General features: G+C 49.9%; 1 protein-coding gene across 6 annotated transcripts in view; it reads left to right on the top strand.

The window, feature by feature from the left end:
• PAQR5 (progestin and adipoQ receptor family member 5) overlaps positions 1–23,420 on the top strand; it is an 88,215-nt gene that overhangs the window by 3,022 nt on the left and 61,773 nt on the right. The window contains exons 1-2 of one of the 6 annotated variants that reach the window (XM_059912890.1): positions 6,455–6,959; positions 9,265–9,357. The exons of 3 other annotated variants lie outside the window; for them this stretch is intronic. The gene's annotated coding sequence lies outside the window, so the exon portion shown is untranslated. Of the gene's footprint in view, positions 1–6,454; positions 6,960–9,264; positions 9,358–10,514; positions 10,660–23,420 lie in introns of those variants that run through there. 2 more of the 6 variants (XM_059912889.1, XM_059912891.1) reach the window with 2 other exon arrangements.

Below are 23,420 nucleotides of genomic sequence, written 5' to 3'. Positions count from 1 at the left end.
CTCGAGTTAATTCTAAGCTGGGTCTCTGTCCCCTGCACCAGGTTGCTAGGGGTGCTTAGGAGCTGCCTTGGAAAGAACCTTCAGACCAGCTGCCTCCAGTTACTCAGAGGGGCAGCTCCTAGCTGAACAGATCACCATCCACATAGAGTGATTTGAGAGAGCAAAGGGGGGAGCGCTCCCGGTTAGACCCCCCGTCCCCAAAAGAAACCTCCTAATGCTGCTTTCCAAAGATGGGTGGTGCCTCTATTAGTGGTGAAAACAGTGCCCGCTCCAGGCAGCCTTTTTAAATTCCCCCGGAGCACTGGACGACCCAGGCGGACAAGCCAAGTCCCTGGCAGCCCTGGGGAAAGAGGTGGAGCTTCAGATCTGCTGGGCCAAGGATAACAAACCAGTCTGAGAAGACGCAACCAGATGTGTGGGCCAGGAAGAGCGAGGATATTATTCTGCCCAAGGCGCAGGAGAAAGTGGGGGGCTCTGAGGCCTCACTTAGGAATCTGATGAGTGGTTTTCTGGAGCCCCCAAGAGCTTGAACTTCTGAGGCACTGTGTCAGGACAAGCAGGATGGAGAAGCTTGGGTGTGTGTATGGGCGGGGGATAGGGTAGAAGCTGGAACTATCTATGGGATAGAAAATATGGGAGACACATCCACAAACACCAAGCAACTTCAGTCTCCCTCCCCACCCCATCATTCTGCTGGCCACTGTTGTTTCTGTAAAGGACTTTTGTCTGTGTTCTAAGGGAAAACTCTAGGCCGTGTGGAATTGATTGGAGGAAAAGATACCTATGGCAAGAAGACCTCCCAAAGAGGCTATTGCAGGAACAAAGACAGGAGATGGGGTCCCTGGAGGTGTCTTTCCTCCTCACACTCACTGGGAATGTAGACCCTTCCTTCTTTCCTAACTGCTTGGAGGAGCAGGGTTACATTTTTTTTTTTAATTTATGTATGTATGTATGTATGTACATATGTATGGCTGCGTTAGGTCTTCGTTGCTGCGCGCAGGCTTTCTCTAGTTGCGGCGAGCGGGGGCTACTCTTTGCTGCCGTGCGCAGGCTTCTCATCGCGGTGACTTGTCTTTGTTGCGGAGCACGGGCTCTAGAGCGCAGGCTCAGTAGTTGTGGTGCACGGGCTTAGTTGCTCCGCGGCATGTGGGATCTTCCCGGACCAGGGCTCGAACCCGTGTCCCCTGCATTGGAATGCGGATTCTTAACCACTGCACCACCAGGGAAGTCCCCTGAGTTACATTTTTAATAATAGTAATAAGCATGCAATAAGTGCTAGTTGGATGCCAGGCACTTTTCTAAGCACTTTACTTGTACTAGGTAGTCCTTACAACAGCCATGAGGTTGAAACCGTATCATCTCCATTTTACAGATGGGGAAACTGAGCCTCAGAAAGGTGGCATAACTTTGCCCAAGATGACACTTGCAGGGAGAGGGGGACCAGAATTAGTCTGGCTCCAGACCCTGCAGCCTTAGCCTCCATGCTATGCTGCCTCAGTCAGCCAAGTAGGCCACACAGACAGGGCAAAGAGCCTGGAGGCCAGGGTGGTCGGCACACACGTGGAGACAGGGGAAGCAGCTCCTGTGCAGTCCCCCACATTAGATCCATAGGGAACTTTGGCGTCTTCCCTGCTATTGACCCCCAAATCTTCTCCCATTGGCATTGTGGTTTGCCACATTAAGAGCTGAAATTGATGTTGGGAGAGAGACTCCAGAAGTTGGGCTTTGAAGGATGTGTAGGAGTTTACCAGCGTGTTGGGAAAACTGGGGAGGAATGGAGGCAAGGCACGTGGAGGGAACAATGATAATGCTTTGCCTGAAGATATGAGTCCGTAATAGTGACTTGTCCTGGGCTTACCTGGTGGCACAGTGGTTAAGAATCCACCTGCCAATGCAGGGGACACGGGTTCGATCCCTGGTCCGGGAAGATCCCACATGCCGCGGAGCAACCCAGCCCATGCGCCACCACTACTGAGCCTGAGCTCTAGAGCCTGTGAGCCACAACTACTGAGCCTGCGTGCCACATCTATTGAAGCCTGCGTGCCTAGAGCCCGTGCTCCAAAACAAGAGAAGCCACCGCAATGAGAAGCCCATACACCACAACGAGGAGTGGCCCCCGCTCGCCACAACTAGAGAAAGCCAGCACACAGCAATGAAGACCCAACACAGCCAAAAAAAAAAAGAAAAAAAGTGACTCGTCCTGTGTCTGAGGCCACTGTAGCTCCCCTCCCCCGATTCTTGTCCCCCAACCACTCCTTATGGGCTCCCTTCCTGTGAAGAGGGGAGACCCTGACATGAGACATAGATTATGCATTCCTGTCCCTTGCCTTCTCTGTATTACCACCATCACTACAAGTCTGGTGGCTTTCAGCAACAGTAGATGGAAAAGTACGCCTGTTGTGACATGACATGAATCAGTCCTTCACAAATAATGGATTTGCATTGTCAGTGCTAATGCCTGGACCTGTGCCCTAGTGTGTGGTCCACGGTGGGAGACATAGTGTTGGCTCCTGAGGGAAAAGGACAAGGGTGACTCTAGGTGTTATTCTGAAATTGTGCAGGATGGCAGCGAGGAGCCAACAGGCGTGAGAGATACAATCATTTTTGGCAGCTAGGGAAAAAGACAGCGTTCCCCCAAAGCAGTGATCCCAGGTGTGATTTCTGCCCATGCCCTGTCCTCTAACCCAGGGTTTATCTTACAGAGTTGTCCTTTCTTCCGTCCTTGACACCAGACTAGGACCACCCCCAGAGAGCTCCGTGGAGAACTTGCGTGATGAATTTTGCCTAAGCCTCAAATGGGCATCTTGCCTGGACACACTGTAGCCCCTTAAGATATTCTTCCTCTTTGATTATGTGGGAGCCCTGTGGTCAGGATGACCTTGGTGGGATGCATTTGGAGCCGGCCAGAGGCACAGAGCCCAGCCATCACGGGTGTCTAGATCCCAGGGGCCTGAATTCGGCTACTCAGCCAGCTTGCCACCGGTCTTTGAGTCGGTCACTGGAGTCTGGGGAGCTGAAGGCCTGGTGTGGCAGGTGGGGGGCCCTGGATTCTAATTTTTTTTTTTTATATACTTTTTTTTGTTGTTGTTGGCGCTGCGTGGCATTCGGGATCTTAGTTCCCCTACCAGGGATTGAACCCAGGCCCCCTGCAGCAGAAGCTCGGAGTCTTAACCACTGGACCGCCAGGGAAGTCCCCCTGGATTCTAATTCTGACACGATCTAACTCACAGTATGACTTTGGCCCTGTCCCTTCCTGGGCCCCAGTTTTCTCATCTGTAGAAGAGACAGCTTGGCTGAGATCAGGGACTGTTGACCTTTTGGACCAGATACTTCTTTGCTGCAGGGCTGTCCTATGTTTTGTAGGATGTTCGGCAGCAGCCCTGGCCTCTACCCACTAGATGCCAGTAACACCACCTCTCACTTCTCTCCTGGCAAACAGCAATGTCTCCAGACATTGCCAAACGACCGCGGTGGGCAGAATCGTCTCTGGTTGAGAACCACGGGGTTAGATGGTCTCTGAAGACCCTCCCAGTGATTACCCTCAGGACCAGGAAGACACTTTTCTCTTTCAGCCCCTGTTTTGGAGATGTTGACTGTGTGAGAACAAGGAGCCTGTGCATGGGGTCTCCAAGGGCTTACAGGGTAGGATGTGAGCTATGAGAACAGGAAAGGCTCTGGGCCCACTGGGCCTCTTGCTGAGAGCCAAGGCCAAGGTCTCTTTGCCTCCCAGGCCTTGGGTTACATAAGAAGGTAGGGGGGTGGGGGAAGCAGGCCTGTGGTTGGCCCAGGCACTAAGGTCAGCAGCCTTCCAGCCAGTGACTAATCATCTCTGCATGCCCTAAGGACTTAGCTCCTCCATGGTCCCCTCTCCCACCGCCCTGGGAGGGGACACAGGAAGTGAATCGGCCCACCCGCAGTGCAGAAGAAGGGGAAAGTGGAGCACAGCAGTGTTAGACCCAAGGGCCACACACCCTTACCCCAACCCACCCCTGGTTTTATTTTGTTTATTCCTCCCAAGTTAGTTGTTTATTAACCGCCCATGGAAGCCCCTTCTGACCTTGTTGCTTAATGGAAGGGTGAAGATTTATCTTCTCCAGGAATGGGAGGAGTTTTCAATGAATCTTGGAAGTAAATCACTGTTCTGAGGACAACAGGCTCAGAAATTTGGGGTAGTGTTAACCCAAAATGATCGGTTTGGGTTATTCATTCTTATAGTTCTCATTAAAGGAAGAGAGACTGCTCTAGACGGCAGGTTAGATGCTGAGGAAGGAGCAGGGAGTCAGACAAGCCCCCTGCCTCAGAACCCTGCTGTCTGGGAGGACAGAGGTCAGTCTGTAATTGCAGTGCCCAGGGGAGGGTCTGGTCAGCTCCACCCAGGGTGTGAGGTAGGGAATTGGGGATGGCGGGTGGGGGCGTGCGTGGGGTTTTTTGAGGAGGTAATGGTAGCGTGCAGAGGGTTTCAACGAGGAGAGCTGGGTTTGGGTTTTGGTTTTTGCCTTTTTTATTGTGGGAAAATATACATAACATACAATTTACCGTTTTAATCATTTCAAAGTATACAGTTCAGTGCCATTAAGGACATTCACATTGTTGTACAACCATCACCACCATCCAGCTCTGGAATTCTTTGCACTTTACAAAATCAAAACTCCGTACCCGTTAACTCCCCTTTCCCTCCTCCCCTCAGCCTGGTAACCACCATGCTTCTTTCTGTCTCTGTGAATTTGACTATTCTGGGTACCTCACCTAAGCAGAGTCTTACAACATGTGAGTTTTTGTGTCTGGCTTCTTTCACTTAACATCATGTTTAAAGGTTTATCAGTGTTGTGGTATATATCAGAATTTCCTTCCTTTTGAAGGCTGAGTAATATTCCAGTGTGTGGATATCCCACATTTTGTTTATCTATCCATCTGTCGATGGACACGGGTTGCTTCCACCTTTTGGCTGTTGTCAGTAGTGCTGCTATGAACACGGGTGTACAAATATCTGTTTGGGTCCCTGCTTTCAGTTCTTTGGGGTGTATTCCCAGAAGTGGAATTGCTGGATCATATGGAAATTCTGTTTCATTTTTTGAGGAACCACCATACCGTTGAGGAATAGGTGTTGGAACTAGATCTTAAGGATGAACATGAGCTCTCCAGGCCTCTAAGTAGAGGAGGAGGAAGGAAAGGGGGAGGGGGAGGGCGGGAGGGCAGGAGACAAGTGGCACGGTGGTGTTTGTGCTTGGGGCTGGAGACGGGGCCCTGGACGGGTAGGGTGTGAAGGGTCTTGGACCAGGCGAGGAACTTGGGCTCCACACTGTAGGCAGTGAGAAGCACTGAAGGGGGTTTTAATCAGGAAGTGTTACAGGCCTATTATCATCTTAGATGGACAGAGCTGGGAGTGATGTCACAGATGGTCTGGGAGGGAAAGAGGCTTAAGGCAAGAACCAAGTGGGAGAAAACTGGGTAACACTGGAGCCTCGTGGTTAGGGCGGGTGGAGGGAGCAGGTCTGGGGGGTGGGTGCGCTGCACAGGGTGCCCAGGTTTGTGCTTTGGCGCTGGGTGAGTGGTGGTGAGGCTGCCGATAAGCTTATAGTAGGAGCAGCCGGTTTGACAAGATGATGAGGGCATCTCCATTGGCTTGAAGGGGCCATGGAGCCACCTGGGTAGAGACAGGATTTGAGGGCTGTGCAAAGCTGGGCAGAGCTAGGTGCCATGGAATAGGGGGAGAAGCTGGTCCAGGGCAGGGAAAGGACCGCCATCGGATGGCACGGACGACCCAGCAGAGTTGGAGGCCAGGACACAGGGAGACCTCTGCTCAGTACCGCTCAGTCCCTGCCCTGCGTATTTCATATCGATCTGCACATTTTCACTGCCAAGCTCAAGGCTCTGAGCTTGAGGCTGGGCACGAGAGGTGGCGATAGAGAGATAAACCCAAGCCAGTGACTTTAATTCATTTATTCATCCCATAAAGCTTAGAAAATGGAACTTGGCCAATACCTTTGCACAGTTAAATATTGACACAATTGGGATAGGTGCTATGCAGGAGAAATGGAGGAGGTTATGAAAGTGTGTCAGGGGACATGCTTAATCTAGGGCAGGGTTTCTCACATCGGCACTCTTGACGTTCTGGATCAGGTAATTCTTTGTCATGGGGTCTGTCCTGTGTGTTGCAGGATGTTTAGTAGCTTCCCTGGCCTCCACCCACGCGATGCTAGTAAGTAACCACACACACCCCATCCCCAGTTGTGATCAACAAAAATGTCTCTAGACATCATTGCCAAATGTCCCCTGGGAGGCAAAGTCACCCTCAGTTGAGAGCCATTTGCCTAGGGGCCAGGAGAGACTTCTTGAGAAAATGATGGTAATCTGAGTTCTAGAAGTTAGATAAGAATCAAGATAAAGCAGGGGTGGGGAGTGGAGGGGAATATTCGGGGCACAGGTAACTGTTTGCAGAGGTCCTGAGGTGGGAAAGAGTGAGGAGGCTGGGGGAGCCGATGAGGAAGGCTTCCGTTAGGTGCGCAGTGGTGGGGGCAGGGAAGAGCGGATGGATTCAGGGATACTCAGGAGGGAACACAGGCAAGGGAGCCTCCTGGGTGTGGAGGATGAAAGTGGCTGGAAGCTGGCAAGTTACATTTTGGGCCTGTTGGGTGAGCGATACCTGGGAGTCATCCAGGTGGGGCCCTGCGCTCAAAAGAGAGGTCCGGCTGGAGATGCACATTTGGGAGTGACATGCGTGTAAATGATGAGCTTAGCCTTGGGTAGACCAGATGGCCCAGGGGGAGTGTGTGGACCAAGAAGAGAAGAGCAGAGAGGAGGGCCTAGAAGTGAGCTCCAGGGGTGCCAGCATTCAGAGACGGAGCGTTGGGAGGTGTCCCAGAGAGGGAGCAGGGAACCCGGGGAGCCCGGTGCTGGAGGAGCCCGAGGATGCTGAAGGATGGGGGCCTAGCCTGCGGTGAAGTCTCTGGAGGCTTCAGGTAAGATGAGAACTGGGAAGTGGCCCCTGGATTTAGAGTCCGGTGGCTGCCACGGGGGAGGTCAGCCTGGGATCGCTGAGGAAGGGGCAGGAGGGAAGGGAGGGGGCTGGTAGATAGCTTTTCCAAACCAGTGTCAGCAGAAGGTGAGGAGAGAGCATGGAAATCAGAAGGGAAGTGCGTTAGGGAGGGTTTTGTTTTATTTGTTTAATCTTGCTTGTTTTGCCCCCATCCTCCCTTTTTTTTTTCTTAGAAAATAAAAGTACATGGTTCAGAATTCAAAAATTGTGAAGATTTCGCTGTGAAAAAGTCTCCACCCCCATCTCCCTTGGCCTCCCAGTGCCCTCCCCTCCTCAGAGGCAGCTTTACCAGTTTCTTAACATATTCTTCCAGAGATATTTCATGCACAGATCAGTAAATGCACATGTGGTCTTTCCCTCCACATGGTAGCAACACTCTATGCGTTCCTCTACCCCTGATTTGGTCTTTTTCCACTTAGCTCTCTTGAGAAGCTTCCAGGTCAGTACATGGAGAGCTTCTTCATTCTCCTTTACAGCTATATAATGTTCCATGATATGGATGGCACGTAATTTATTTAACAAATCTCCTGTTTGGGGACATCACAGTGTCTCACTGAATCTCCTTGTGCTTCAGTCATTTTGCAGTGTTGGTGGGTGCATGTGGGGAAACGTCTCAGAAATGAAATTGGTGAGTCGGATGGTTTGTATTTTGAAAGATATCAGCAAGTTGCTCTCCATAGAATTTATAAGAATGTACACTGCTACCAGTAGTGTGCAAGGACGCTCATTTTTCTACACCCTCCGAAATAGAGTGTTACCAACTTACTGATGTTTGCCAATCTGGAAGACTGTTTGTTTGTTTATTTATTTATTTATTTATGGCTGTGTTGGGTCTCCATTGCTGCGCGCAGGCTTTCTTTAGTTGCGGTGAGCGGGGGCTACTCTTTGTTGTGGTGCGCGGGCTTCTCATTGCGGTGGCTTCTCTTGTTGCGGATCATGGGCTCTAGGCGCGCAGGTTTCAGTAGTTGTGGCACGTGGGCTCAGTAGTTGTGGCTCGTGGGCCCTAGAGCGCAGGCTCAGTAGTTGCGGCCCACAGACTTAGTTGCTCCGCGGCATGTGGGATCTTCCCCGACCAGGAATCGAACTCGTGTCCCCTGCGTCGGCAGGCGGATTCTTAACCACTGCGCCACCCAGGGAGGTCCCAAAGATAGTTTCTTGATGTAGTTTTAATTTGCATTTTTCTTGCTCTGAGTAAGGTTGAACATGTTTTCATAGATATAAGAGCCATGTGTATTTCCATTTCTATGAACTGTCTATTCATATGTTTTGCCCATTTTCTATGAGGTTGTTGGCCCTTTTCTCATTGAATTAGAGGTGATCTTTGTGTATTAGGGGAAACTAGTCTTTTGTTGGGAATGTAAATTACAAGCATTCCCCCCCCCCCCCCCCCCCCCCCCCGGTTAATCAAGGAAGTTTTTTGTTTTGTTTTTTTTTGCTGTTGCTGCTATGTTTTCAGAATTATGAACGCTGATGGGAGAGATTTGCCGGGGTGTGGGGGTCCCTGGCTCAGGGGTCCCTGAGGAAGCATTGGAGTGGGTTCCAGATTGAGAGCAGGATGGGAAACACCTCTGCTGTGTAACAGGCAGAAGGGCAGGTGGGAGGACGGTGCCGGTGCCAGGGGGTTGGTGGCAGCGAGTTTCGAGAGCAAGGGCAGATAGCTGGGTTCGTCCAGGCATGGGATTGTGTTAACAAGTTATCAGAAAGTTAGAGGGCAGGAGAACTTCTGTATTAGCAAGAGAGTGATCGGATTCATGAACGCTGACACCAGAGCAAGAGGAGGGGAAGTGAGTGGATGGGTGTCCTGTGTTTTCTTAGATAGTGTGCTTGTCTGTTTGGCACGCAGTAATCACCAGACCAGGCTAACGGCCAATGTGGTGACATTTCCCCTGCGATCAGACCCCATACTCTGAAGCCCCTGCTTATCTCACTCTGTCACAAGCCAATATTTCCCCTGCCCTAAACCAATCCAGTGCCAGGTACCAGACAACTAGGGACAGCCCCGATGCCGTACAGGCCACTGGAACTGTTCAGACCAGCCAATCCCAAGCTGCTTTGCCATGCCTTTCCCACTGGAAACCCCAACAGAGGCTCTGGCCTTAGGCCTTCCCCTTGCTACTGCTTCTGCCTCTTGACCAAAGCCTAGTGCTTCCCTTGTGGTCCTGTGTGCTGTGCTGTGTCCCCTTCTCTCGGGAAATGTAAGTAATGCGTTTTTCTTTCAATGTCATTAGCCTCACCGTGTGCCATTCAGACACCTCCGTAAATTAAAATCCTATGGGTGCAGTTAAGACAAGAGGGACCCTTGGACGGGACAGAGTGTGAGGGTGAGTAAACTGCAGGTCCCAGTGGGGCTCCAGAGCTGTCACCGTGTGAGTGGTTAAATAAGCAGGCTCTCAGGGTGGACTTCCTGGAGGAGGTGGCTGGAGATGAGGAGAGGCCTCGTGGTGGGAAGGGCAGGAGCACAGACTGGGAGGCACAGGGAACTGTGTGGGGGGGGCCAGGGGGGGCGGGGGGCTGGGGTGATCAGAACTGGGAGGCTGGAGGAAAATATGCAAAGAGGAGGTGCATCTGACTGTGTACGGGGAAGGAGGGAGCCGTGGGGTCAAAGATGCAGGCTGGGTCCTGTGGATGCTTCTTGAAGACAGTTTTTAAATTCCCAGTGTTTAACTCCCTTTGTGAGTTCAGGGTGGGGCTGTGGAGCTGCAGATGGTGAAGGACCTGGAAATGACATGGGTCTAACCCAGCTCTGGCTTTTTGATGTCACGTTAACGAAACCCTATCCCTGGATGAACTCAGCTATCTGCCTTCACCCCTGCAGCTTGCCCCCTCCCACCCCTGTCTGCCTGTGCCACCGCAGAGGTGTTCCCCTCCTGTCTCTAGTATCCCCACCATCTGGTGCTTTCTGCCTCCCCCATGAAAGCTCCCTCCTCCCTCCGGGAGCCTCCCTCCTCCAGGATCGGATGCTCATCCCTGGCAGCTGGTTCTTCTAGTGGCATTGGATTTGAGAGAAGAATTCTTGAAGATCAAAACATGGAGAATAGAGCAGTAATGGTAGAACGGTCGGTATTGGAGCTGGGGGCCCTGGTCCACACTGCCTCAAATCACACAGAATCTGTGTGTGTGTGTGTGTGTGTGTGTGTGTGTGTGTGTGTGTGTGCTGGGGGAGGATTTGCCTATTCTAGTAATGCTGGTCTACCTCCCAGTCTTGTGTGCTCTAAGTCAGTAAATCCACTGGAAATTCACAAACACATGCACACTTGGCAATCACTCACGCTATCTTGCGATTTTTCTTTTATTGTTGCCTCCGGAGTTATTTACCTTTTTGAGAGTGGAATTTGTGGGGAAATAGCCTCACATTCAGCTAGTGTTTACCTAGTTCCCCTGAACTCTGAACTGGGCTGGGCGTTGTGGGTCTTGCAAGTTTGTTGTGTTTGTTCTGCTTCCCCGGCAAAGGCACGGTGTCCCCTTCTCCAATATGCTCTATCACCCCAGATACCAGTGCAGAGAATGAAGGGAAACCAGCTGGGCTGTGGTTGGCAGAGATGACTTCTAGAAGGAGGAAGAGCTCAAGCAGACAGTGGGTCTCCTCGAAGGGGAAGGAGGCAGCAGGAGCCCGGTGAGGCCAGGTGAGGCCAGGTGTCCCCGGGGAGGTTGAGAATCAGGCCACCTGGGGCGCAGGAGGACGGGTGATGGCTGCCCTGGGGGCGACAGGTGAGCCCCTGGGAAGGGATGGGGCAGGAGACGGGACAGGAGACAGGACTTGGGGGGGAGGAGGAGAGCCCCTTTGCGCTCTGTCAACAGTGTCGCAGCCTCTCTGCCGGGAGGGGAGCCCTGGGGGGCTGCGTGCAGGCTGGATGCACTGTGACCTTGCACTTCTGGGAGGGACGGTGAGGCTTTGAAAATGCTTCCAGCTGGGCGGTTGTTGTCCCCTCAAGCATCCTTCAGTGGCCCTCAGGGCAGGAAACAAGTGTTTTCCCAGATCAGGACCCAGTAATGCTTCTCGCTGGGGTCCTTTCTTTTGATGGGTGGAACTGGGGAGCAGCAGCTTTGAGAAGGGTGCCAATAGTGGGGGGGGGGGTGTCCGTTTCTGAAATATGGGACGTCAGTGGTTTATTTCTTAGATGCTTTTGGTACACATCCTCTCTAGAACCTGACCGATGCTTTAAGAAAAGTTGTGATTTAAAAAAGCAATTGTTTGAAGGATGACGAAACATCTGGCTTAAGCATGAGGTGGGGCGGGGCGGGGGGTGGGATTCGGGAAGAAGGGAAAGTGGCTGTTGCCCTCCTCCCTCCCCACTCTTGGTCTGGTTTGGTTTAATCTTCACCGTCCTCCCAGGGACAGTTCCTCCGAGTCCAGCGGGTGCCCAGCTGCTAGAATGTTGCTTCTACGTTGTCCCTTAGCAAGGCTGGGGGCTTCTGGACTTACCCTAGGACCACCTCGCTGGGTGACCCTGAGCAGGCCTCCTAACATCTCTGGGTCCCGGTTTAACACCTGACTTCTCTTCTGGAAGTATCAGTTTTGACCTTTAGGTACCTTGTAGGCTCTTTCTAATGATCAAGTCTTTGCTTACCACCCTTCAGATTTCCATCAGGGCCTGAAAGAACATAAGGGGAGTCTGAGGAAGTGAAGTCCAGTGGTCAGGCTCTCACGGGCAGCGGGCCAGGGAGGGAGGGGAAGGGAAAGGGAGGCAGCCTCTGCCCGGGCCTCCACCCCACCGACCTGGGTGTGCTGTGAATACCCCTCCTTGTTCGAAGGCCTCAGATTTGACTTTCAAAGGGAAAACGCCTGTCCTGATAAAGTGGGCCTTGTTCCATGCAAGTCAGCTTTGTTTGGGCTCCCGGGCTCAGTTCATGTATCCCGCCGGTGTGAGGAGGACAGAGTCTGGGCAGGGTCTCTGTGGGGCTAGGTGATCCCTGCTCTGGGAGAGCCAAAGGGTTTCACACACTTGGTGGTGCCCAGCCGTGCCTTCGCACTGTTCCCCTAGCGCTTCCTGGTACTGGCAGGTATCACCACCTCCGCTTTCTCACACTGGGATTTGGAAACTGAGGCCCAGAAGGTCACGCAGCTCATGCGGGGTCACCTGGGCCACCCAGGGCAGCTCAGTCAGACTTGACCAGGTCTTCTGACTCCTCGTCCGGTGCTCTCTTCCCACAAACTGTTTATGATGGACACTACACAGCTGGGTTCTCTGCCCCTTCATTTCACCCCTCATGCTCGGATTTATCCCCCTGAAGTGCCAGCTGCCACTAGTTAGCGTGGAAATGAATTCACTTTGTGCAGGAAGGAAGCTCAGGGACTCGGCATGAAAAGTAAGAGGGAGAAAAAATTCCTCCGATAATTTCCGCTACTCCCCATGACACCTCTCCTCTCCCCAGAGTATCAGCATGTTCCTCAGGCCCTTCCTTAACGGCCCAAAGAAATGAATCTCTAATGGTAAAATTTCTAGCCTCATAGTATGGAGGTAGCCCTTGACTCAAACTGCAGAGGTGACCATTTTGCCACCTCCTTGTGTAGATGCCAGTGCAGTCTGACATTCCTGGGCCAAGAAATAAAGGGACCTATCTCCAGGCGTGTTTCCACCTTGATGGTACTTCCTGCTTCCCAGGGCTCTGTGGGACACCGTGGGGACGTGATTGGGAGAGGTGTTTTAATCATGGAAATGATTTTTTCCTTTCTCACTTTTCGTACAGAGGTCCAGCTTTCCATGCCTGGGCAGAGTGAATCACTGCCCACAGAAACCAGCGACAGGTGGGGCTTTGAGGGTCAGGAAGGGATGGCCAGGGACGGCTGCAGCCAGGGTCCGCACCCACTGTCGCCTGCTTGCTGATCCCACGCTGCTGCCTCTGGTGGGCCCTCGGGTTCTGGGCCGGCCTCCAGGCAGGGGTGCAAGGCCAGCCGGCAGCCTCAGAGGTGGTCTGGCAGCAGAGGCTCCGGCAGGGCAGGGTTAACTGTTTACAACTTCCCGAGCTCTGGCTGCTCCTTCTTGGGGGCTGATTTGAAGGCACCTATTATTCCCATTCTTCATGGGGTTTTGAATAATGCATTTTTCCTCAGCCCTTAAAAAAAAAAGCCTGTGCTTAATAATACTAGAGTAATGACCTTGTGTCACACTTCAGCCACTGGGGCTCTTAATCCACCGTTGCCTTCAAATATTGTGAAATGTGTTGCCTCTGACGTTGGTTAGCAGGAAAAATACCGTGGCAGCGAGGAGGAAGGAGGATCTGTTTTGCGGTCTACCTTGTAGCCTGCGGCAGCCCAGCAGAAGAACATCCTCTGTCATAACAATGTCGTACGGGCAGGTGACTTTCTGCACGCCTGCTGTGCACCGGGGCCTTACACATGGGCTCTTGTTAATGCTCGACACAGACCCATGGCGTAGTCACTCTGGGGATTATAAAAGCACCCACCCGGAGGCAGATTGTGAAAATTCAGTGGGGTGTAAAATGCCCATAAGGGTCTTGGAATAGACCAAGTGCTCAGAAAGAGGGATTTCAAATCAATGCCATCATCGCCGTTTACAGAGGAGGAAAGTGAGGCCTAGAGAGACCTCAGGACTCAAAGCCAGGTCCACCTGACTCCAGGGCCCAGACTCACTCATCACCGATGGGAATAACTGTATGTTACAGAGCTGCCTCTGCACCCCCCACCCCACTGTCTGAACTCCTCATTGGCTATGGGGCCACTTGTAAAGTCATGTGGGCCCTGTGTCCTTCGCCTTCCCCCTCTGGGCCCCATGTCCTTCTCTGACCCCCAATGTCCTCTAGTCTCCGCTGAAGGTCTGGGCACATGCCAGTCCCCTGCCCGGTCCATGTGACCTCCTTCCTCCTGCCAGTTCACACCTCCCTGGCTCCTTGGCTGCCCCAGACCATTTCCCCCTTGCTTGTGGGGTGTGTTCTTTGGGTAATAATTACATGAAATGGCTCACTTGCCAGTTAGATCAGTAAATAATTGCCCCCAGTCCTAGTGGGTGAAGCTCAGAGTTAATGATTGCCAGGAAAGCTTCTCAGGATGCAGATCATCTGAGGAGGTCACGCTGAGCTTGATGGCTGGGAGGAGGGGTGCACCCAGGGGCTCCTGTGCCCCCCCCCCCTCCCTGCCCCCTGCCGTCCTCCAATCTCTCGTGTCTGAATTCAGCACCAGCAGGCCTCCCTGTTCGCAGCCAGCCCATTTCCCCGCGCGGGGTCTTTGCTCTAAAGCTCATCTCCTTTCCCCTCCTCTCTGCCGGAGCAAGTACTACCCCTCATTTGGGGTCCACTTCTAGCGCTGCCTCCCCCCAGGGGCCTTCACTGACTGTCCTGACATCCTTGCTCTGGGTCCCTTTTCTGGGCTCCTCGGGGCCATCGGGCAGGTCTTTTCTGAGTGCTCCCTGCCATGTCAGGGGCAGTGCTTGGTTCCGGGGACCCAGCAGTGGGCAAGGTGGGGTTGGACATGCTCCCGGAGTACCCACACAGCTTGAGGTGTGGCAGGGAGGCCCCGAGGACCTGGGGGCAGTGGGCAGGTGAGGGGCACTGGAGCCTGATGAAGTGGGGCTCGGGCAAGGATGAGGTGGAACTTTCCGGGCAGACACGGAGTGAGGGCAAAGGCATCTCGAAGCCGAGGGAATGGTGTGTACTAAGTACAAAGGCATGATCTGGTGGCTGGATGGGTGATGCCTCACCTGCGGATGTGTGGCATTCGAGGCACCTAGGAATCGCCCAGGTGGGTGTGTCCAGGAGGCTGGTGGTCCCTTGGAGAAGTCTGTTTCCCTCCCTCCTGTCGCTCCCTCATGGTTTCACTACTGGACATGTCTGGTTTCTCAGAAAGAAGGGATTCTCTGTGCGGGTGGCCGTGCTTTCCTATCCCCTGCTCACCAGGGACCTGGGGCTGCAGCACCTGCTCACCGAGCGATGTGGATTCGAACCTAACCTCCTTCAGTGCACAGTGGATTCTGGGCCACGTGAAGGTGACCGATCCCAGGAGCTCAGGGCAGTTGCTTCCCGCCTGGGCCATGCGCGGGAATCCCCACCGGCGCTTGATACTGGGGATGATTCCCAGGCTCCCGCACTGGGGGTTCGGATTGAAAAAGCGTGAGGTGGACTTACCCAGTAGGTTCTGCGTTCACGGCCCCTGGGTTATTTGGATGCATGGTTGGGTTTGGGACTTACTGCTAGAGTGCTTTTCCAGGCTCCTGCCTCTATCCCTAACTTCACCCCCTCCCCAGAGTCAGCACCCCAGACCCCACCTGGACAGTTTCCGGGTGGGGAGCTCAGTGCGCGTAGAGCGGCCCTTCCTCGTTGGGGGACCCTCGTTGGGCCCTGCCTCTGTGGCTGGAGTTGACACCTGCCTCCCAGAAGCTCCCATGTGGGGGGCGGGGGTGTCTTGGTTCTGCATGGCCTCCTCCAGGCTTCCAGGGCTGCTTCCCCAGGATGTGGGAAGGCGTTCACCCTTGCCCGGAGCCCTCACTGGGTCTCCCTGCCTTCCTTCCTCCTGTGGTCTGGGCTCCGTCTCACAGGCTGACAGCCTTGTCTCAGACTTTAAGTTTCTGATCAGATTAGCAGCTTGGGAGGAGGGTGGAGATAGGATCGTGCCTTCCCCAGCAGCCTGACATTTCCTGTTGGGGGGAGGGGAGCGCCCACAGTCAGGGCCTGGTTCACCTTCCATCAGCCTGGCAGGGACTCACCCTTTCCCAACCTTGGGGGAGGGAACTGCCTGCTGCACCCACCCTGGAGGCCAACAGGCTGTGTAGCCTACGCACCCTGGTCCTGATTCTCCAGGGCTCAGTGGAGGACCAGCTCAGCTCTCGCCTTGGCCTAGAATCTTGGCGGCCTCACCCTGGCTGTGCTGTAGAGTCACCTGGGCTCCTGCTTCGCTCCCTGATCTTCTGAGGCCTCAGTTAACTGAGTAGTGGGTCCAGGCATCAGTATGTTTTCAAACTCCCTAGGAAAATAGTACTTTATATTCTTTATCATATCACTTTTTTAAGTGTTGAATACATTCCTGTTTATTTTTCTATGTTGTTTTGTAGCCTTAAGAAGTGTTTCAAACATATCTGAATGTATAAAATAAGAGTAAATGCCCTACATGGTGTGATGCTGCATTATATATAAAACTGTGTGCATATATTAAATTTTGTCTCTTGAAAAAAAACCCAAAAAACTCCCTGGGTAGTTTTAAGGTGCATCCAGAGCTGAGAACCACTGGGCTAGGTGCCCAGCACCCACCTGTCCAGCTCCTACAATGTGTGGAAATAGTTTCACTGGAGTAAAACAGCCAGGGCCGTCTTATTATGTCTATCACCTAATACTAAAGTACGTCTTCGTATTTTTGTTGTTGTTGTTGTTGTTGTTGGGAGATTTTTAATCACAGTTTCAATTTCATTACTTGTGATTGGTCTGTTCATATTTTCTGTTTCTTCCTGGTTCAGTCTTGGAAGGTTATACCTTTCTAAGAATTTGTCCATTTCTTCCAGATCGTCCATTTTATTGGCATAGAGTTGCTTGTAGTAGTCTCTTAGGATGCTTTGTATTTCTGCGGTGTCTGTTGTTACTTCTCCTTTTTCATTTCTAATTTTATAGATTTGAGTCCTCTCCCTCTTTTTCTTGATGAGTCTGGCTAGTGGTTTATCAATTTTGTTTATCTTCTCAAAGAACCAGCTTTTAGTTTTATTGATCTTTGCTATTGTTTTCTTTGTTTCTATTTCATTTATTTCTGCTCTGATCTTTATGATTTCTTTCCTTCTGCTAACTTAGGGTTTTGTTTGTTCTTCATTCTCTTGTTCCTTTAGGTGTAAGGTTAGATTGTTTACTTGAGATTTTTCTTGTTTCTTGAGGTAGGCTTGTATAGCTGTAAACTTCCCTCTTAGAACTGCTTTTGCTGTAGCCCATAGGTTTTGGATCGTCGTGTTTTCATTGTCATTTGTCTCTAGGTATTTTTTGATTTCCTCTTTGATTTCATCAGTGATCTCTTGGTTATTTAGTAACGTATTGTTTAGCCTCCATGTGTTCGTGTTTTTTACCGTTTTTTCCCTGTAATTCATTTCTAATCTCATAGCGTTGTGGTCAGAAAAGATGCTTGATATGATTTCAGTTTTCTTAAATTTACTGAGGCTTGATTTGTGACCCAAGATGTGATCTATCCTGGAGAATGTTCCGTGCGCACTTGAGAAGAACGTGTAATCTGCTGTTTTTGGATGGAATGTCCTATAAATATCAATTAAGTCTATCTGGTCTATTGTGTCATTTAAAGCTTCTGTTTCCTTATTTATTTTCATTTTGGATGATCTGTCCATTGGTGTAAGTGAGGTGTTAAAGTCCCCCACTATTACTGTGTTACTGTCGATTTCCTCTTTCATAGCTGTTAGCAGTTGCCTTATGTATTGAGGTGCTCCTATGTTGGGTGCATATATATTTATAATTGTTATATCTTTTTTTTGGATTGATCCCTTGATCATTATGTAGTGTCCTTCCTTGTCTCTTGTAACATTCTTTATTTCAAAGTCTATTTTATCTGATATGAGTATTGCTACTCCAGCTTTCTTTTGATTTCCATTTGCATGGAATATCTTTTTCCATCAGTCTGTATGTGTCCCTAGGTCTGAAGTGGGTCTCTTGTAGACAGCATATAGATGGGTCTCGTTTTTCTATCCATTCAGCAAGCCTGTGTCTTTTGGTTGGAGCATTTAATCCATTCACGTTTAAGGTAATTATCGATATATATGTTTCTATGACTATTTTCTTAATTGTTTTGGGTTTGTTTTTGTAGGTCCTTTTCTTCTCTTGTGTTTCCCACTTAGAGAAGTTCCTTTAGCATTTGTTGTAGAGCTGGTTTGGTGGTGCTGAATTCTCTTAGCTTTTGCTTGTCTGTAAAGCTTTTTGATTTCTCCATCGAATCTGAATGAGATCCTTCCTGGGTAGAGTAATCTTGGTTGTAGGTTCTTCCCTTTCATCACTTTAAGTATATCATGCCACTCCCTTCTGGCTTGTAGAGTTTCTGCTGAGAAATCAGCTGTTAACCTTATGGGAGTTCCCTTGTATGTTATTTTTCGTTTTTCCCTTGCTGCTTTCAATAATTTTTCTTTGTCTTTAATTTTTGCCAATTTGATTACTATGTGTCTCGGAGTGTTTCTCCTTGGGTTTATCCTCTATGGGACTCACTGTGCTTCCTGGACTTGGGTGGCTATTTCCTTTCCCATGTTAGGGAATTTTTTGACTGTAATCTCTTCAAATATTTTCTCGGGTCCTTTCTCTCTCTCTTCTCCTTCTGGGACCCCTATAATGCAACTGTTGTTGCATTTAATGTTGTCCCAGAGGTCTCTTAGGCTGTCTTCATTTCTTTTCATTCTTTTTTCTTTATTCTGTTCCACAGCAGTGAATTCCACCATTCTGTCTTCCAGGTCACTTATCCGTTCTTCTGCCTCAATTATTCTGCTATTGATTCCTTCTAGTGTAGTTTTCATTTCAGTTATTGTATTGTTCATCTCTGTTTGTTTGTTGTTTAATTCTTCTAGCTCTTTGTTAAACATTTCTTGCATCTTCTGGATCTTTGCCTCCATTCTTTTTCCGAGGTCCTGGATCATCTTCACTATCTTTATTCTGAATTCTTTTTCTGGAAGGTTGCCTATCTCCACTTCATTTAGTTGTTTTTCTGGGGTTTTATCTTGTTCCTTCCTCTGGTACGTAGCCCTCTGCCTTTTCATCTTGTCTATCTTTCTGTGAATGTGGTTTTTGTTCCACAGGCGGCAGGATTGTAGTTCTTCTCGCTTCTGCTCTCTGCCCTCTGGTGGATGAGGCTCCGTCTTTGTATTTTATAAGAAGGTATTTAAAAGTTTAAATCAGTAAAAGTAAGTATTTAATAACTTTAAAGACAAAAAATGTGTAACATTTTGGAACCTCAAGTAAATGTAAACTTATAAAAACAGACCTTGTAATTCTGGTCTATATTAACAGATAAACAAAAATGAAGTATTCAAAACATTGAAATCTACACACTTCAAAAACATAAAATCTGGGGCTTCCCTGGTGGCGCAGTGGTTAAGAATCCGCCTGCCAATGCAGGAGACATGGGTTCGAGCCCTGGTCCGGGAAGATCCCACATGCCAAGGAGCAACTAAGTCTGTGCACCACAACTACTGAGCCTGAGCTGTAGAGCCCGTGAGCCACAACTACTGAGCCTGTGTCCCTAGAGCCCGTGCTCCCAACAAGAGAAGCCACCACAATGGCTTGCACACCACAACGAAGAGTAGCCCCCGCTCGCCACAACCAGAGAAAGGCCCACGTGCAGCAACGGAGACCCAACACAGCCAAAGATAAAAATAAAATAAATTTATTAAAAAAAAAAAATCTTAAAAAAGGGTGGATATATGTATACATATGACCGATTCACTTTGCTATACAGCAAGAAACTAACACAACATTGTAAAGCAACTATACTCCAATAAATTTAATAAAAACAAAACAAAACAAACCCCAAAGCATAAAATCTAGTCATGAAAAATGTAAGATCGATTATTTGATCCCTTTTAGAGGAGAATCTTAAAATCAAAGTTGGCTGTATAATTATGTCAGAAGTATTTTTTATCTGTAACATTTTCTAGAAAAAGATTTCCCTGACTCTACCCTAGTTGGGGAATGGTAAGAAGATATATTTGTGAGATATCTTCGAACATTTTCCACTGACAAGGCCTTTTGGCTTTTTTTTCTGGGACTGCAGTCTTTTATTTATAAGGAGCCATAGTTTTTGTTTCTAAAGCATTTCCGGTTTGTCCTTAAGTCCTTTAGTTTTACCTTGTTCAGACGGAGATTCTGATGCAACACTTCCTGTGTCAGTTTCAAAAGTGTCATGTTGATATTCCACACGTTAGGAAAGTCTGTGAATAGAGTAATAATTATTCTTGCAACAGCATTTTGCTTTGTCTACTGCCGTGCGATGTCTGAAAAGGCCTTAAGACATATTTCACATTTCAGTGTTTTTTTTTTGTTTTTTGTTTTTGTTTACATTGTGATTGTCTTCTTTTAAGAACATACCAAAATTGAGAGATTAGTATAATGAATTTCCATGCCTGGCCTCAACAGTTATCAACTCATGGCCAACCTTGTTTCACCTATACCCCTACCCATACACCCTGCTCCTGCCAGATTCTTTTGAAGCTGATTCAAGACATCATCTCATCTCTTCTGTGACTACTTAGTATACATCACTAAGTGAAAAGGGCCCTTTAAAAAATGTAACCATCATCCTATTATTATATCTTACAAATTGATCATTTCTTGTTATCATAAAAAATCCCATGTTCAGATTTTCCCAGTTGTCTCATACATTTTTTTCACAGTTGGTTTGAGATTTCAGATCTTAAAAATTCTGAAATACAGCAGAAACTAACACAACACTGTAAAGCAATTATACTCCAATAAAGATGTTTAAAAAAAAAATTCTGAAATAAAAATTTTAGACCAAGCAAAAGAGACCATTTGGCATGGAAGTGCAGGATTCACCAACAGAGCCTGCAACCACTGGGTGGAAGTTTCTAGACAAGTGGGCCAGACCCTGTCTCTAGGTTTCAGAGTGCAGTGGACGGCAGAATCGTTCAGTCATTCAGTAAACATGTGTTCATTCCACAGTGATGCCGGGCCCAGTCCTGGGCTGGGCACCTCGGACAGAGCAGTGAACAAGACAGACTGGGCCAGTCTTGAGGGGAGCCAGAGCTCATTTCACCGTGAAGTTTGCAAAGGGCATGATATAGACCCTTGCAGGTGGTATTGAGCATAGCCTGGAGCAATGGGTAGAATTCCGTCAAGAAGAGAGCGTGGAGGGAGCGGTGTCTCTCCCCGAGTAGTCGGCAAGGGCAAAAGCCTGGAAGTGTGAAAGCCCGGTGCGTGCGAGGGCAGTGATGGGTGGTGGGCGTCGGGGGTGTCTCAAGGCTGGGGACGGGTGAGGCTACTGCGGGCTCGAGGATATGCCTTGCAAGGAGCAGGGGCCTCTGGGGCCTTCCAGAAGGGACCCCACAGTTTTGTGGTAGGAGCCTAAGGTGTGGACCATGAGTCTGGGAGCCTTGCAGGAACTCTGAAGTTACTTGGAGTTCCTGGCCCTTCGTGGGGCGGGGCCTCCGCTAGACTGGAGCCCCTCCCCTGGGGGCAGCCTGTGTCGGCCTGGACCTCCCCGCGCCTCCAGGGCGAGCACGGTGCCCTGCACGCAGAACGGGCTCACTGTGTGTCTACTACTGATGACCTTCCGGCGCTCCCAATGCAGGGCACCCGTCCCCCTCCCCCTTCACCATGGCCGGCACAGAGGGAGCCCCCTAAGGCCTTCGGCTTGGGGAAAGGCGGTGGCTTTTCCAAAACGTGTCAGCTATTTGGCTTTGGAATCTGGGCCCCAGCGACCCTGAATGGGGGACTGCAAAGCCAGCGTTGCCCCTGGGCCAGCAGGCAGGCCGGGGGCGCGTGGAGGAAGGCTTGAGACGAGAGCGTCTCATGAGGAAATGCCAATATTTGCAACCCCTGGCTGGGCTGGCTCGCATAGCTAGTTTATCCAAGACTGGCCAACGGTTGGAGGACTCATTCATTTATTTCCTTTTAATGGCATTGGCGCTTTGGTTAAAAAAAAAAAAAAGAAAATGAATTAACAAATACATAAATAAATAGTAATGCACATGCTCATTGTGGGCAAACTCTAATGTTATAGAAAAGTAGAAGCGAGAGAATAAAGCAAATCCCAAGGGGTAAACCCTACCATCTAGAGAGAACAACTGTGAACACTTTGCGGAATCCTTTCAAACACTTTTCTGTCCGTAAATACAAGCACTTAAATGGAACACAGTTTTATATCGATGGCATTACAAGATTTATGCTGTTCCATAAGCTGCTTTTTTCATTTAATAGCATGTCATGACACCGTTTCCTGTCCATAACCACAGATCTGTAACATTTTTATAGCCCACAGTACAATTTTACATGGATGTACCATAACTTACCCAGCCAGCTCTCTATTGCCAGAAATTTGGATTGTTTCCAGTTTTTCTCTACAACGTGCTAAAGAGTATCATTCAGCTTTTTTTTAGATGTGCAATAATTGCCTAGCAGTAAATATCTAGAATAGCTGGGATAGCTGGAACAAAAGAAAGATTCCTTTCACGCTGCACAGGAGGTCACCATGGCAACCCCGCCCCACGTGTGGCACACCCATTAGCCTAAGCTCCAGCCAGGGAGGTGGGTCAGAGACAAGGGGAAACAATCCATTTTCAAGCAGAATTATAAACCAACACAGAAGCAGCATGAAGGAGCATTAATGCAGAATTGAGATGGTTTAGGATGCAGTAGTGTTCTCTGGTAGACACCATGGCTTTTCATTCTCACAAGAGCCATCAATACTTTTATTATCCTCATTTAGCTGATAAGAGAATTCAAATTGAAGAGGTTAAGTAATCTGCCCGAGGGCACACAGTAAATGATGGAGCCCGGGTTTGAAAGTGGCCTGCATCCGCTCCTCCTTACCTGACCTAGGGTCGCCAGCCACCCTCCCTTCCCTTCCCATCCCTGAGACTTCCAGTCCTGGCTCCCCACCCCTCCAGTGCGTTCATTCCCACCGCCTCAGACGGGGTCCGCACTGAGCCTTCATCTGGGCTCTTCCCAGGCTCCGCCTGGCCACCTGCCACTCCACACCCTATGCCACCTCCACACTGAACTATGGACAGCTCTTCCTTCCTCCGTGCCTTGGCTTCTGCTGCACCCTCAGCTTAGAATGCTCGCTCCTCCGTGGCTGCTGGGCTCCTGTTTATTCTTTTTTTAAAAATAAATTTATTTATTATTTATTTTTATTTTTGGCTGCATTGGGTCTTCGTTGCTGTGCATGGGCTTTCTCTGGTTGCGGTGAGCTGGGGCTACTCATTGCGGTGGTTTCTCTTGTTGCGGAGCACGGGCTCTAGGCGCGCAGGCTTCAGTAGTTGTGGCGCACGGGCTTAGTGGCTCCGCGGCATGTGGGATCTTCCCAGACCAGGGCTCGAACCCATGTTCCCTACGTTGACAGGCGAATTCTTTTTTTTTAAAATTAATTATTTATTTATTTTTGGCTGTGTTGGGTCTTCGTTTCTGTGTGAGGGTTTTCTCCAGTTGCGGCGAGCGGGGGCCACTCTTCATCGCGGTGCGCGGGCCTCTCACTGTTGCAGCCTCTCGTTGCAGAGCACAGGCTCCAGACGCGCAGGCTCAGTAGTTGTGGCTCACGGGCCCAGTTGCTCTGCGGCATGTGGGATCTTCCCAGACCAGGGCTCGAACCCGTGTCCCCCGCACTAGCAGGCAGATTCTCAACCACTGCGCCACCAGGGAAGCCCTCCTGTTTGTTCTTCAAGGCTTAGCTCAAGCTTCGTTTCTTCAAGAGGTCTTTCCTGACTCCCTAATGTGATGTCTCTCCTCTGTGTTC

This window comes from Balaenoptera ricei, chromosome 2, assembly GCF_028023285.1.
Source record: "Balaenoptera ricei isolate mBalRic1 chromosome 2, mBalRic1.hap2, whole genome shotgun sequence".
Taxonomy (NCBI): domain Eukaryota; kingdom Metazoa; phylum Chordata; class Mammalia; order Artiodactyla; family Balaenopteridae; genus Balaenoptera; species Balaenoptera ricei.
Note: the sequence above shows the minus strand (reverse complement) of the source record. Positions and strands in the feature narration are given on the sequence as shown.